The 15,772-nt window shown below is 38.5% G+C and overlaps 1 long non-coding RNA gene across 1 annotated transcript; it reads left to right on the forward strand.

Annotated features, from left to right (window-relative positions):
* The first annotated feature begins 210 nt into the window (after window positions 1–210).
* Window positions 211–14,697, forward strand: LOC113992249. The gene is made up of 4 exons (XR_003542178.2): window positions 211–371; window positions 3,313–3,414; window positions 12,717–12,809; window positions 14,627–14,697. It is a non-coding gene; the product is annotated as an uncharacterized LOC113992249 (long non-coding RNA).
* Window positions 14,698–15,772: the final 1,075 nt, after the last annotated feature.

The following is a 15,772-nucleotide window of genomic DNA, read 5'->3' on the forward strand; positions in this document are numbered from 1 at the left end:
TTTTTCTGAAATTATGAGGGGCACATTTATAAGGAAAATATTTTCTCTAAATAATTATGTGAGTGGCCTATGTCCATTCAACCTACGAGAAGTAGGGAATTTGGCTTTGCTTTCTTGTGCTTCTGTTTAGATAGGTGGCAACCTAACAGATACAGGGAAAGTGTTTACAAAACAAGAATATTTTGTTCTATATCTGCACATACAGTTTCCATCCAGACTGATTTCTGGAAAAGCCGGCTTTATCTGAGCAATATTCAGAAATCTGGGGAGAGCTCTGTGCTACATCCATGGTACAGGCTTGAGGAAAGTCTCCATGGAGCATTCCAAAGAGAAGATAAATGTGGACAATTTGTTTTGAACCTCATCTCAAGGTCAGTACCCATTTTCAAAATGTCATCAAGTCTTCCTGTAAAGAGCAAAGGTGCAACTGGTTAGAGGCAGTCACTGTTTAACTGCTCGTGTCTCTGCTGTTTACAGACCCACACGTACATGTGAAATGCTAAGCCTGTGATTCACATATAGGAATTCAACCTCGCATTTTTCCTCTCCTCCTATCCAGAGGTCTGTCTCATTTATTTTAGAGCACCAGGAGGAAAGTCCTGGAACCTTCCACCCAAAGCGACAGGACTCTGTGAAAGAGCCGATGGAACTGCTCTGCAGCTGTGTCTGTGCCACATTTGCTGGCAGAACCCCAGCAAGGCAGTACAGACCCCACCAGCTGGCTGGGACTGTGATTTCTCCCCTATCGTGTGACCTCACATCCTAAAGATGTGCCTGACAATGGGGTAGGTCATTGTGCTGACACAGGCACCAGGAAAGGAGATGCTTAAAGGACCCGCAAAAGAGGCAACAGCTGTAGATAAACACATAGGCAGGCTTAATGTCAACAGGAACTACTGATGGCCAAGCACTTCTGAAAATTTGGTACACTGCAGTAAGATGGTGCCAGACTCTCTGGAAAAATCAGGACTCCATTGTGAGGGCAGAGCACTTCTGAAAATGCAGCCTGCAGAACTGGTGCAGATGGTCTGGCCCCCTCTCAACAGGCACAGATCACAATATCAAGGGCAGCAAGTGGGATTGGGCTCGTGGGTTGTAGAGGACAAGAGGCAGACATGAGCTGGCAAGGCAGAGGCTGTCAGGTGCAGCAGCTGTCCCAACAGGCACGTTTGCCATGACAGGATGCCATGTCTCTCTCTGATCCAAGTGCTGAACTCTAATTGTATTTGCAATGTGCTGATTACCATGGTCAATCTTGTATTTTTATTCAAGAGTTCTGTGCTTCTGTTGTTTGAAATTGTGCCAGCTGCTGGCTCAGAAGGTGAACTAAAAACTCAGAATAAACCACAGCCACTTGAGATTATTAGAAATTCCCAAAGAGGGAACTCAACTGTAATCTTGAATCTCTTATTCACAAAGAAACAATCTAATTGATCCCAAAATTCCCTAGGTTAGTGAAGACATATTTTTCCCCTCCATTTTTTCTTTTGACACAATTTATTGATTGCCTTTTTCTACCCCCTGCATGAATCCTTGGAGGAAGGCTGTAGTATTTCAAATCCAATAAATGCAAACCTGAACACTCTTTGGGGGAAAAAAAAATGGTTACGCTTATGATGTGGTACAAATATTGTCACTCAAGTAACCTTAACTCTGAACCTAACTGGGAAATGGAAACAAAAATTGGGTCATTTCAGCTTCCTGCTTACTCAAGAGTAAATCACTCCAGCAGGTAGGGAGAACATAGGTGGAAGAGAGATCAGTATCTTATCCCAAATGTTTGCAAATATGGATGCAGGTGAGCTAGTGGAATGAGGCCATTGGGCACCGTAGATATCCTTTCAAAAGCACAGTCTAGGAAACTAGTTTCAATAGTAAAGGCAACCAATATTGTTTATTACTGCTATAGAAAAACATGCAAGTGCATTGCGTTACCACAGAATTTAATAGAGCCCTCATGCAATCACAGGACAAGGGGTGACTAAAAGCTCGTAGGAACAATGAGGCTGGAGGGGTTTCACAGCACATTGCCCACATTACCCAATCCACATTCACTGTGGAGAGCACATCCCGACCTCGCTTCCAACTCTCTAACAGGGAAAACACATCCCCACACCTGAACCTTAATACCAGTGACCCAACAGGTTCTGTGGTTTTGGCTAAATCACATGGATTCCAAGTAGTCTTATAACACAGAAAGAGTATTTTGCAATAATTTAATGTAAAAGAATTTGAGTTCAGAACAGACACCAAAAGGCTTGAAGTGATGGGATTTGAAAGAGAAGATTGGCACAAATTAAGTTGAGGGTCTCCATTAAGAGGGTATACCCTGATCTACTCTATATTCAACTCGTAAAAAGAAAGAAACTTTGAAGATTCAAAAAGTGACAAATTTCAAGGGCTCTCACTTTTTTGTTACATGAATGAATTTAAGAGTATATGTTAAACTTCTGCAAGATCATGCTGGTAAGTCTCAGCTGCCCCAATGTCACCCAGCATTTTCATTGCTGAGGTGGACATACTCCATGGCAGGTGATGGTTTTAGAGGGAAAGGCTTTGAGGGGAAGGTACCAGTCCCAGGGTAACTGGGAGGAAGGACAAATTTTGTATCGGAGCTCAGCACGTGGGGAGTTATTCCACTGCAGGGTGCTGTTTGTTGATGGGTTCATTTATGGGATATGTCCTAAGGAAACAGGTCCCTGTATTTTATACAGTGGCATCTAAATAAGAAGAGATCCTGGTCTCTGGAGTTTGCAGAAGATTATGGGAAAGGATCAGAAAGGAAAGGATTAATTTTACCAAACTGTATGTGCCATTTTTGATCACTGAACTGTATTAACAGCGGGGAATGTGCTCTAGTAAGTGGTAATCTGTGTAGCTGAAGTAGGAGGTCTATATTTACAGCTATATCAGATTGAAAGCATTGAAAAGCCTAAAATAATAATTTTGCCAAAAATTATCTACTGATCTTCCTGGTTGGTTTTCCTATAAAACAGACATTAAAACCAGGCCATATCTATAAGTTTTTTCAGGTACTGTTTTGTTTAACTGTCCCATGGTAACCTCTTCTAACATAAAAAGATGCTTTTTTAAACCTTAGTGCAACTAATGTTTCTTCTGCCCTAAGATTAACCTCCAATACCCCAAATAGTTTTTTAAAGTTGTACCAGAACTGAAATGTACTGTTTTACTTACATTTCAGAGGACAAGACCCTTAACGTGACAAGTTGTGTCATTCAACAGTCACATGTATTTCACTGTCTAAGTTTTTTAAAAAATGTTTTAACCTTTCCTTGTGTTATCCTTCAGCAGCAGTTAATCATTACAGCAGGATCACCACTCTGTGGAAGCAGAAAAGAAGCATTGTTCCTGATTGCAGCTCTAATGATCCAAAGGGTGCAATCGCATAATTAGGTGTGTATTTAAAAGTTGTTTACTTTACTTGACTTTACTTACACAGAATTCACGGAAGTGCAGCTACCATGGGTAAGTTTTTGCATGTGCTGATGGTATTCTTTAAAATTCTACCCAACCTGTCCCCATCTCATGTCCTTGTCACTTGAGCATAATTAAACTTTGGAAGAATTTGGATTCCCCGCTGAACTGACATCTGATTGTTATCACCCAGGAATAACCTTCATTTTCAGCAAGCGACCTGGGCTGAACAAACACAGAGTGCTTACATATTTTACAGACCCACAGTTTATACAGAGATTATTTTATGTTTAAATATCACTCTCGAGCAACTGGGACAGAGCCAGCTGCAGATCTGTATAAACAACAGATTTTGCACATTAGATAGTTCTTAAGGATCTGGTATAGTACAAGGTATAGTGAAAATCTAGCAGTTGGAATCAAGCTCCACCCAACAGACTTTTTTTATTTTAATTTTTTTTTTTTTATTTTTTTTTTGCCAAGAGTAGCATTGGGGTGGCATTTAGACCCAAAAAACACTGAAAGCAAATCAGATATGTGTCCTGTTCTGAATGAGGAGTTGCTAGTGTTTTAAATGACTGCCAGATGTCAAACAGCAAAATGCCTCCTCCTTCCACAAAAGAATAGTTGATTAATAATTCACTTGAGAAGGCTGAGAGTCCAGAACTCTGTCAGAGATGTTTTTAAGCTGTAACATTTGATACGGGCTAGGGGAGAAGATGCAAATATGGATGTAATAGAGTTTACCCTGTAATCAAAGGAGGAAGAAGAAAAGCCTTTGCTGTTTAGGATACTGGGCCTCCATAAAGCAGGAATTAAGAACAACTGCCAAAAGCAACTTTCCTTTCTTCAACCAAAGAAGAAGCAGTAGCTTATGACACTGGTTAAAAATTATAGTCAGTCTGAGAGCATGTATTTTTCTGTAATAAATTCTCATCTTGCAAGAGGAATCATGGCTAAACAAAATGGGATACACTTCGACATACATATGCAGATACCTATGACCCATATGTGGGACAGTAAGTGGGAATTCCATCTGTTTAGGAGGTTTTAATTTCTATATTTTAATGGGCTTTTTAGCATATACAGAAATTAAATCCAGTTTAGTGCATGTCTCCTATATAGTCAAAACCCACCTTTTTCATGAACTGAGATGTATATGAACATTTTTCAAAACCATTTCCTTAATCTTGATGTATTACCACAGGTTCCACTAAGGAAAATCATGCTGCACTATTTACTAGTGTATGTGGAAGAATCCATACAGCAGTGGATGAGAAAAGCATCCTGACTGTATAACTTGTTTATATTTCAAAAGGCTTTTCAGGTGTATAATCACAAGAGACTGGAGAAAAAAAGAAGTCAGGGAGTCCAGGTATTCATTAGAAGACCATGTGAGACAAAAAGTAAAAATAGTAAGGATAAAAGGTGAACTTTTATATGGGAAATCTCAAAGTTTTGTGCTAGGACTAGAGCTGTAAAAGGAGAGTAGGCAAAAAAATGACAAAATCTCTTGTTTTTATGAAAGAGAAGGAGAAATGTTTGGAGAGACATGGACAAGGCTGGTGTTATAACAATGTCAGATTCCACAGTTTCTTTTACTGGAGCTGGTTAACATGCAAATTAGGTTAATGTGTTAAATCCATTGAATGGTTCTATGAAAAATAAGAGGTTTTATTAAATGTCTTAAGACTGCTTATAAAAATTAAGGACCATTATCAGCCTGCCTTAGACTTTGATTAAAATATGCTGTATGCATTCTCTAGCACTGTATGCTGGTATTAGGAATTTTAGTTAATCATGAAAATGCATTGGCCATATGAGGGTAGATTATATCTGCTAATTGGCAAATATCTATAGGTATTTTATGCCAACTTTTGAACAGGAGAGAAGACTAAGATTATTTTCTCAATGATAGACACCACTTTTCTTACATCTGATGGTTTAATTATTTGCTGATCTTGAATAGCAAAACAGATTTGTTTCTTTTCCTTCTCATTGTAAGACTTCGTGGCCCATCAGTCAATTTTACAGGATTGTGTGCTGCAGTGGTTTATGAATGCTATTTCTGGACCCTTCAGAAGCATATACAGTTCTATGATGAGCTCTGCTTAAATTTCCCAAAATTATTTCACAAATAAATCTTTCAGTTAAGCATTTAAATCAGGGGACAGCATTAAACCTATCCCCACTGCAAGCCCCTCTCATTTATATGACAGGAGGCTTTGCTGAGGAACTGAATGCTTTAAAATGACTGCTAAAATGTTTGCCAACATATAGGCTTTAAATGTTAGTTGTCTTAATTTATTGTTAAAGTACCATGCTTTATGCTCTCTTCAAGCGGCAATTTGTGGGCAATTTGCAGGATTGTGATTCTGGTGTGAAAAAGTGGTGTAAAGAGGAGTTGAAACCCCTTCAGTCCCTGCATAAAAAGCCAGGGAAAATATGGTCTTTTAAGATTACATTATTCGTACAGTGTCAGCCAGACATGCTCCAAACACTGAAAAACTGTTGGGTTTTAGTGTTCTTCTGTTCCAACAAGTCTGTAAATTAAACTGAACATAAAATAACTGGGAATGGTAGTGATGCTTGTAGGAGGAGTCGATCTCTGTTGTGGTACGCTGTGAAAGAAGTTATTTTGGCTGAGAAGAGCTACAACCTGGAGGAATGAGATATGTATAAAAACAAGATTACTGTGATTTTTATAGGCGACAATCATATTGCACTGACCTGGTGAGGCAAGTGAGACTTGAGACTGTGGAGGATAATTGTATAGTGCCAAAAATTATACTCTTACTTGTACCCTTTTTTCAGCATCTGGTTTCTATTCCTCCTTCTCCTACACTTCTATTGTGTACTTTTGAGGTTTTTTCATACTCTCAGCGCCGTACTAACAATGCACAGTAATGCATTCTACCAGCACAGTAATTAAACCAAAAAAGATTATTTTAAGTTTGGTTACACCCAGCCTTTTAATGCTTCCTGTCTTTTTTTTCTTTCCATTTCATGCTAATAAAATTTTGCTCTGGTTTAGCCTGTACAGGGGGATTCAAGATGTACACAGACAAAGCCAGGAAAAGCCTGAGGAGCAAACTGGCTGATTTGTCAGGAGAAAGCTGGACAGGGACTTTGCCCAGCTGTGACTTGGCTCTAGATTCTGTCTATAGAGGACACTTGGTTTAACAGCTCTGTGGGGCTCATCTGCAGCAATGGGCTGTGTATTTTGTTGCTTGCCCAGCTCCACCCTGCCTGGCTGTTTCTCACTTGGTTTCTGCAGTTCTTTACCCAACAAAGTCACACTTGGTGCTCTTCAACATCTTCATAAATGACTTGGACACAGGACTGGAAGGGATATTAAGCAAGTTTGTAGATGACACAAAACTGGGAGGAGCTGTTGACTCCCTTGAAGGCAGGGAGACCCTGCAGAGAGACCTTGACAAATTAGAGGACTGGGCAGTCACCAACCATAGGAAGTTCAACAAGGGGAAGTGCCAGATTCTGCATCTGGAATGGGGCAGCCCCTGATGTATGGGCAGACTGAGGAATGAGATGGTGGAAAGCAGTGCCATGGAAAGGGTCCTGGGAGTCCTGGTCAGTGGCCAGTTGAATCTGAGTCAGCAGTGCCCTGGCAGCCAGGAGGGCCAACCATGTCCTGGGGGTCATCAGGCAAAGCATCATCAGCTGGTCGAAGGAGGGGATTGTCCTGCTCTGCTCTGCCTTGGGGCAACCTCACCTTGAATATTGTGGCAGTTTTGGGTCATATTAAGCCATTAGAGAGCTCCCAAAGGAGGGCCATGAGGATGGTGAAGGGCCTTGAAGGGAGGCCGTATGAGGCAGCTGAGGGCACTTGATCTGTTCAGCCTGGAGGAGACCGAGACTCATTGCAGTTACAACTTCCCCCTGAGGGGAAGAGAAGGGGCAGGCACTGATCTCTTCTCTGTGGTGACAGTGACAAGGACCCAAGGGAATGGCCTGAAGTTGTGACAGGGAAGGCTTAGGTTGGATATTAGAAAGAGGTTCTTCCCCCAGAGGGTGGTTGGGCACTGAACAGACTCCCTGGAAAAGTGATCACAGCACCAAACCTGACAGAGTTCAAGAAGCATTTGGATGACACTCTCAGGCACATGGTGTGACTGTTGGGGATGGTCCTGTTCAAGGCCAGGAGCTGGAGTTAATGATTCTTGTAGGTCCTTTCCAACTTGGCATATTCTGTGATTCTGTGACCTTGGCACTTAAGATGATTTTTTTTTTGTTCCAGAGAATTGAAAACAGTCAGAGGTGAATTGCAGGATAGCACAGTATGAGGATGCAGATGACGAGAGCCTTGGCGTAATCGAGTGACCCAAAGATCCTCCTGCCTGTTTTATTTTAAGTTGATGTTTTTTAAAAGGGGATACTGTTCTGGGAAAGCCCTTTAGAGACCCTTATTTGTTGTTCCAGTGTTGCATTGTGAAAATTTTCTCTTTTTTTTTTTTTTTTTTACATTACAATTTCTGAAGAGAAGTAGTTTTTTTGTTTTTCTCTGTGCTTTGTTTTGATTTTTGTGTGTGTGTATGTGACAGGGAAGAGAGGGAAAGTAGCTGATTCCCTTTACTTATCTTCATATTTTAGTAAAACTCATCACTTTTTTAGTGATGTTTTTTGCTTGGACTGATCTCTGTGTTGGCCATAAGACATGACTTAATTTGGAATAACATTTCAGCAATGTGGTTCAAATGTAACATACCTGAAGATTAGCCAGGCAGTGTTTTAGCAGCTGCATTTAATTTGCAGTAAGTTAGTAAAAAATGTGTCTATTCGTGTTTTAGCCCACAGTGTGGCAAAACTGACAGTTGTGGAATACATCCACCTTCCAAAATCCTCCTCTTTTATTTAATTTTTTTTCTCCAGAATCAAAGCTCTTTCGAATGGCTAAGAGGCAGTCTTGTTTCCTGTGGTACTCAGGCTCAGAGCAAATTATTTTTTCATCAATCCAGAATCTATTTTGTTCTCTCTCTTACAGAAAACCATTCAACAGTAAAGCATCAGCACCAAGTTACCTTCAGGGAAGTCTGTGGGGAAAAAATAAATAAATCATATGATTTGAAAAGATGTATCTGAAATACACTTGCATACTCTCTTAACTGGGATGGTCACCCCACCCTGAACTGTTTCGTTATGACCAGGAGTTCAGAAGACAGATATGCCAAATAAACTCTATAATTATATTAGCAACTGTTCATATTAATTCACAACATAGTTTCCTATGAAACCTTTAATATTTTAGAGACATTTGTAGCCATGTGGTTAGAGCTCAAGGTTCCAGTTTTAAGAGCTCTGGTTTGTTTCTTATTTTTGTCAGAAGCTTCTCATGGTGTTATAGGGAAAATCTTTTATTCCCTCAGTGCCTCAAATCATGAAGTTCATAACAAAGCTTTCTTTTTTTCCATTCTGTGTCTTTCTTGCCCATTTATACTGCAAGGTCTTACAGGAAGACACCATTTCTTCAATTGGGTGTTGATATTTTTCTACTCTCAAGGTGGAATCTCCACAAAAATACATACAAATAGAGATTTATAGACTAGGGCATGTATTTTTTATTATCATAGAATAGAAACAGTATTTTTTCTATATTGTACATGAAAAGCAAATATAAATGCATATTGATTTTGGGAGATGCTTACTTTCACAATAACTAATATGAATAATTTAAAATTTTAAAGTGTCACAACTGCCACTACATCTGTGCATTATTAAAATACTGATAGTAAGATGTTTTTACACATGTATCAGTAAAAGAGAATTCTATTGTACAGAGTGACATTTAAATTCACATAAATCAATTTATGCTTGTGGTTCCGTGTCCCTGGCACTTTCAAAATAACTTCTTAATATATATTTGCCTCCTGACAGTATATGGATTCAACTGGAGAGCTATCTTCAATAATTACAGTTCATTTCCCAAGAATCAGATGTTAGTGTACATGAAAGATCATTCCTGACTGGTTTTCAGCTGCCTTGAGAGTTTGGGTTATTACAAGTTAATTGAACCAGAAAAATTGAGGATAAGTCTATCAGATGGAATTCTGTTAAAGTGACTGATTGTTGTATGAGGAAAGGCAACAATAGGTGAGACTGTACTATCATCACCTGCTTATTTTTAAGGACCAGATCAAAGAGGTGAAGAGGATGTTTGGTTACTCATGGATGCCTGAAGTCAATGCCTGGATCAGCAATCTTTTTGTAGCTAATTGCATATTGGAGTTGCTACCTGAGTAATATTGGTGCAGCCTCAGGCAACTGATGCTGGGAATTGTAGCAGAAGAGCTTTATTCCCACTCCCATAAAAAGACCCTTGGTGGGACTATTTTTTTAGCATACACAGATGGGGCACATGTGAAGCTGTCAGGTTTTCCCCTGCACTGGAAGAGCTTTGTCTGCTTTGTGCATCCAGAAACGGTGTGAGGTAGGTACTGAGCGAGCCAGTAAACCACCTCTCTAACCTGCCTCTATGAAAGTCTCCCTTTCTTTTCACATTTAAATGATTCTAAAGACAAAGGCGAAAAATCAAAATAATTAAATAATTTTAGGTTGGGGTTTTTTGTTTATTTGCCCTTCTCCTTTTATTAGCAAGATAGGAAAATGAGGGCAGATGGAAAATCTTGAAGTGTTATTAGGTGAATGGGGAAGATATTACTCTTTAAAAAAAAAATTCCTCGAGGAAAGAATATTTCTCTCAAAACCCTTCTATTAAATACACATTTCTATGTGAGAATTTTCATTTTAAGGTAGTGAATGCAACAACCTTTTTCCAATATTAAAATTATGTTGACACAATTTTTTGCTTGGCTGAATTTTAAGGCTGATATGATCATCCATGCTGCCCAAGGGATTTGGCTACTCAGATTCCATTAGAAAAACCTCAGTCTTCATTCCAATATTGACTGGAGAAACCATTATATTAAATTCTATTATAGGTTGTTATCTAACATGTTCAGTGTTGAGTGACAAGAAGAAAATGATAATGTGTTCACCTAGGGACTGTAAGACAAATGTTTCATGTGTTCTACGGAGTTCTGTTAGATAACATTATGGTCATATTACACTAAATAGGCACATCTTGCTTTTTACACTGGAAAAAGAATTTGAGTTATTGACACAGGCAGATTCTTGAAAGCCAGATCGTGGTTTTTCAGCTTGATTTTTGAGATAAATGCATTTTCTCGATATATTTCTAGAATTACTAAATTTCACAGAGCTCTAATTTGACATTACATCAATTAAATATTCTCTGTGTGTTACAAAATGGAAATCATAAGCACCACTGTGTGTTACAGAAATTACAAAAAGGCCTATTCCCTATTTTTGAAATGGCTGCCTGTTCTCCATGTGACACCAAGATTTTGTTTGAAAGGTACAGAAATGTGATTTCAGAAGAAACCTGTACCTTTAATACAGATGTTTCTAAATCTGTTCCTTACTTGGCACAACATGACTCTGCTGATTCTACTTAAACCTTCAAATTAATCCATAACTGGTAACCACACTGGTGGTACTTGGCTGTGGGAGGACAGTCTGTCACCTAGAAATCCATTCCAGAGCCACTTCTGCCTGGTCCATGAGCTCCTGGTCCATGAGCTAAGGACTGCAAGATGTCCTTAGCCTTGGGCATGTGGTCAGCACAGCAGCAGCTTTCCTCTGCTTAGAGAGGTGCTTAAGAACATTTCCTACCTTAAACATTTCAAGCAGGTTAGACATGGAAATGATGTTTGTTTTCTTGTTTTCATAGCTGACCTTTTTTGGGTGTCTTTAATAACAGTGTGTTTCCTATAAATGTGGTATTGCTCTGGGTATGACATATCATGACTTGCTTATCTCAATGAGGTTGGGGGGTTTCTTCTGAAACTGAGAGGAAAATTGTAACAATTTTTGTAACAGAAACACAACTGTTTGCTTTGGAACAGAATTGATAGGAGGGAATGTCAAGAAAATCAGTAAGATCTTAAACTATAAAAAATCATACTAAAACCTGTGAAGCTGGGCAGACTTGGAATGATTTGTCTTGGATCCTGAAAGAGAATAGAATATAATATTAGAAACTTCACAAATGATCAAGCCTCCCCAACTGTCAGATTTCTGTAATAAAATGTTACTCAAAATGAAGTTTTTCAGTACAACTGTCATTTTCAAATACCAATACCTTCTCTGTGATTATGTTTTGGGGACCTGTATTTCATCTCTTGTAAATACAGACCATTCCCCTCAACTGACAAAGGTGATTCTAGTGAATACCTTTTAAGTGTGCTTCCACCTCTTCCCCTTAATTATATGATTCAAACTGAAAATAAAGAGGGCTTTCAAAGGCTTATTTTTTAATAAATAATCTCAAAGGATCAAAGAACCACGAAGTTACTCATAAGGTACAGTAGCTTCATGGCTGAGAGCGGAAGAGCACAAAGATTCACATTCCCTTGTTGCTTCAGTAGCTCTTTTCAAGATGTTTCCCATTTGACCTTTGCCACAAAGATGAGGTCTGTCCAAAATCTTTGAAAAAAGTAAAGGAAGGTCATGCAGAGATGTCTTAATATGTCCTTTGCACAAAGCTCTTTTCATATCTACCTAAAAGCAGTGGACTATAGCAAATAAGTTGTGGACAGGACCACTCAAGCCCAAATGGCCTGAAGGGACACCATTTAGAGTGACCTTTTAACATCCTTTGTCAGTAATCTGCATAGATGAAGTCAATTGTCTAAAAGGTCTGTCCTTGTCTAGCAAATAAAGGATAGTGAATGTCTCAGTAGTCACATTCCTCTGCAGAAATGATGCAGAGCAATTGCTCTAAATTTTTTGCTCATATTTTCTGAGATTCCAGAGGCTATTTTAGGGAAGCAGTAGAGTTGCTAATCTTTAAAAATGTTGAAAAATTCAATTAGAGTCTATTTCATATTTACAATCAATAAAAAAAGCTAAACCTGGCTACTAAATTGTGCAGATCTCTTTAGTTGTTTTCCCTCATATGTACTATGCTGGTTGAAACTGTCTCTAAAAATGAGTATAAGAAAGTAAGAAGTTCCACTATAGTAAAATTTTAGAGCTGTATTCCTCTTTGAGCCAGTCTTGATGGAAGTATAAAATCAATAAATTGAAAAAGCCACTCGTGTTGTCTGAACAATGAGTTCATAACAAGAAAATTCGTGTTTGTTTTTTAAATATTTTCTTGCCTTTCACTTTTAAACTATGTGAAAATCTTATCCATTCTAAAAAGTTTCAAATACTGCATTTCTAACTCTGGTATTTTTCAGACAAAGTAAACAGTGGAAAGGTTGCAGTTCTTGCCTGCAGAGTAATTGTGTCTTGACTGTGTGATCAAACTATCAAGCTTAACTGAAAGGAAGGTAAGAAGCTGACCAGCCTGACAAAATGTCAGCTTAGTTGGAATTGAGCATGTGGGGGAGAATTCAAATGGGCAAAGCTGATTAGGGTTAGCAAACTAAAGGGTAGAGGAGACTATAAAAGGTAAGATTGCTAATTAGCTGTTTGAGCCAGAGCTTCAGACAAACTTTAGAGGTGGACTTGTGAACTGCCTAAGAAAGGTTCTCAATAGAGGGTTTTATTGTGGATTACAAGACTGGTGAGGAAACAAAAGAGGAGGAACAATGAAGAATGGCAGTTTTGGGGCACCTCCATCTTTCTCCTGTCGTGCATCATGCAGTCAGGTAAGAAAAAATTTTGGATTACAGTATTTGACTTTATTTAAAGCCTGTCCAAGAAAAAAACTCGGAATCCAATCTGCAAAGGACTGGAATATCAAGTAGGAAAGTTCTGAAGGTTGTTTCCAGATTTAGAGAAAAAGGGAATTAATTCCAGTAATTAGGCACTTGTGAGGCTGCACCTTGAGTACTTTGTTCAATTCTGGACCCCTCACTACAAGAAAAACATTGAGGTGCTGGAGAGAGTCCAGAGAAGGGCAACAGAGCTGGGGAAGGGTCTGGAGCACAAGTCTGATGAGGAGCAGCTGAGGGAGATGGGGGTGTTTAGCCTGGAGAAAAGGAGGTTTGGGGGAAAATAATTGCTCTCTACAATCACTTGAAAAGAGGTTGTATCCAGGTGGGGGTCATGCTCTACTCCCAGGTAACAAGCGACAGGACAAGAGGAAATGGCCTCAAATTGTGCCAGGGGAGGTTTAGATTGGATATCAGGAAAAATTTCTTCACCAAAAGGTTTATCAAACATTGGAACAGGCTGCCCAGGGAAGTGGTGGAGTCACCATATCCGGAAGTATTTAAAAGACCCATAGAGATGTGGTGTTTAGGGATATGGTTTAGTGGTGGACTTGGTGTGTTGGGTCAATAGTTGGATTTCATGGTCTTAAAAGTATTTCCAAACTAAATGATTCTATGATCCTATCATTCTATGATTATGTTACCTGTAGAAGGTTTACAGGAAACATTTTAGCATGCTCATTCAGTAAGGAACCATGTTATTGATTTGGCCAAAACTAAAGACAGCTTGAATACAGAATATTTGGCCAATGCTACAAACACATTGTTTTCCATGTATCGGTGTGTACTTGAATTTTTCATGGTCTCCTTGTGAAAATTCTATAACCATTACCTCCTGAATTAAGTTTTATGTTGGTGATTATTTCATCATTATCATCATTATTACTGATTATTGTGGCTTTGGTCATGGCAGTATTTAGACTCATGTCTACTACTGCTAAGAAATTAATGCTATGCAGTATATAAATGCATGTGTACAAAGCTCCAAATGCTCTAAAGCATGTCTGCTATAAATACATTGTATTCCTTGGTAATGAGCAGTGTCCATCAATGAGAGTTACAACATGGCTTTCAGTGGCAGTACAGCTGGGTCTTCATATTAAAATCTAAGATTTATAGATTGATGGATGAGTTCAGCTGTAGACTAGCGATTCAACATCACAGAATAATGAGAAATACAATTTTTCTGGGAGTAGCAGCAAGTTTAAACACTGGGAACTAGCTGATTCCAGATATGTTGTGTAAAATCTAGGCTTCACAGAAAAGAAGAAACTGTTTCTGGGCAAGCCAGCCTTTGCCCAGTCAGTGGTTTCGAAACAGGCAAATTAGACATTGTCTAGGAAATAGTGCAGATGAAGCTCCAAAGCAAACACCTGCGTTCCTTGGTTGTGTTCATGTTAAATCTATGCATATGCTTTTTATTTCTACAGTAAACTGAATCAGCCTGGGATCGCAGCATCCCTGTGTTCTGAGGAAGTCAGATCCCGATCTGATGTGTGCCGCTTGGACATCTCCCTAATTCGAAACAGAACTACTACCACCCCATGAAGCTTTTGAAAATAATTGAGGTCTGACCAAAAACATTTGGTGGTTTATATGAAATTCATTGATTCCTCTTTCTTTTTCTGGGCAAAAATTCTGGCTCTCTGGTTTATGGAAAGGAAAGTATGTTGAGAACAAGCGGTTTTCTTGGTACTGCCTAATGATATCTGTTTAATATAAAATTTTCCATTGAGACATAGCAAATTCCCAACTCTTAGTTCTTGCCACCAGAAAAGTGGAATATCCCCAAATTAACAGTAATATTTATAGTCTTTTGAGTCCACTTGTCATGATTCATTTTCATTTTTGCAATAATGAACAGAATACTACTGAAAAGAGACCCTAATTGTATGTTTTTAAAGATGCTAACTGAATGAATTATTGCTGGTTTTTCAAAGAACAAAAAATTGCACACATGACATACTACTGCTTTATTTTGAATATTTTCTATGAAGCATTTGGAAGGCTTTGTCAGTTTTGTAAAACATCTATGAGGCAGAACTCTAAACCTTGGTTGTGGTTATATTCAATGCCAACTGAATCTCCCATTAACATCAGAGTTTTTTTGTTTTTCTGGCCTTTATATACACAAAAATACACCAAAATCTGCTTACAAATTTTTGGTAACTAGCTCATTTAAAATTCGGAGGGGAAAAAAACTTACTACATGGAAAAAAACTCACAAAAAACTCATATATGAATATTTAAAGATCAGAATTCTTTTTGGTAAAGTCAATTAACTGATCTGATTTTTTTCTTTGTTTACTGGTACTTTAGGCAAAAAAGCTACTATTATGAGCACCCCATGGGACCAAAGATACTTCTTTAATTAGTCTAAATGAAGGAAAAAAAATACAATTGTGGAATTGGGGGTAGAAATTGTGTCAGAGAAGCATGAAGAATGAGACAGAAAAGAACTGTGTCTGTTGAAATCACCTTGCAATTTTAGTGACTATAAATATCAAATATATCTCTCTGAAGTTGAAAAATTTGGTGAACTAAATGTGAAGAGTTAGAAAAATTTGGAATTACTT

The sequence above is a fragment of the Pipra filicauda genome, unplaced genomic scaffold (assembly GCF_003945595.2).
Source record: "Pipra filicauda isolate LSUMZ 115617 unplaced genomic scaffold, ASM394559v2 scaffold515_size390069_pilon, whole genome shotgun sequence".
Taxonomy (NCBI): Eukaryota; Metazoa; Chordata; class Aves; order Passeriformes; family Pipridae; genus Pipra; species Pipra filicauda.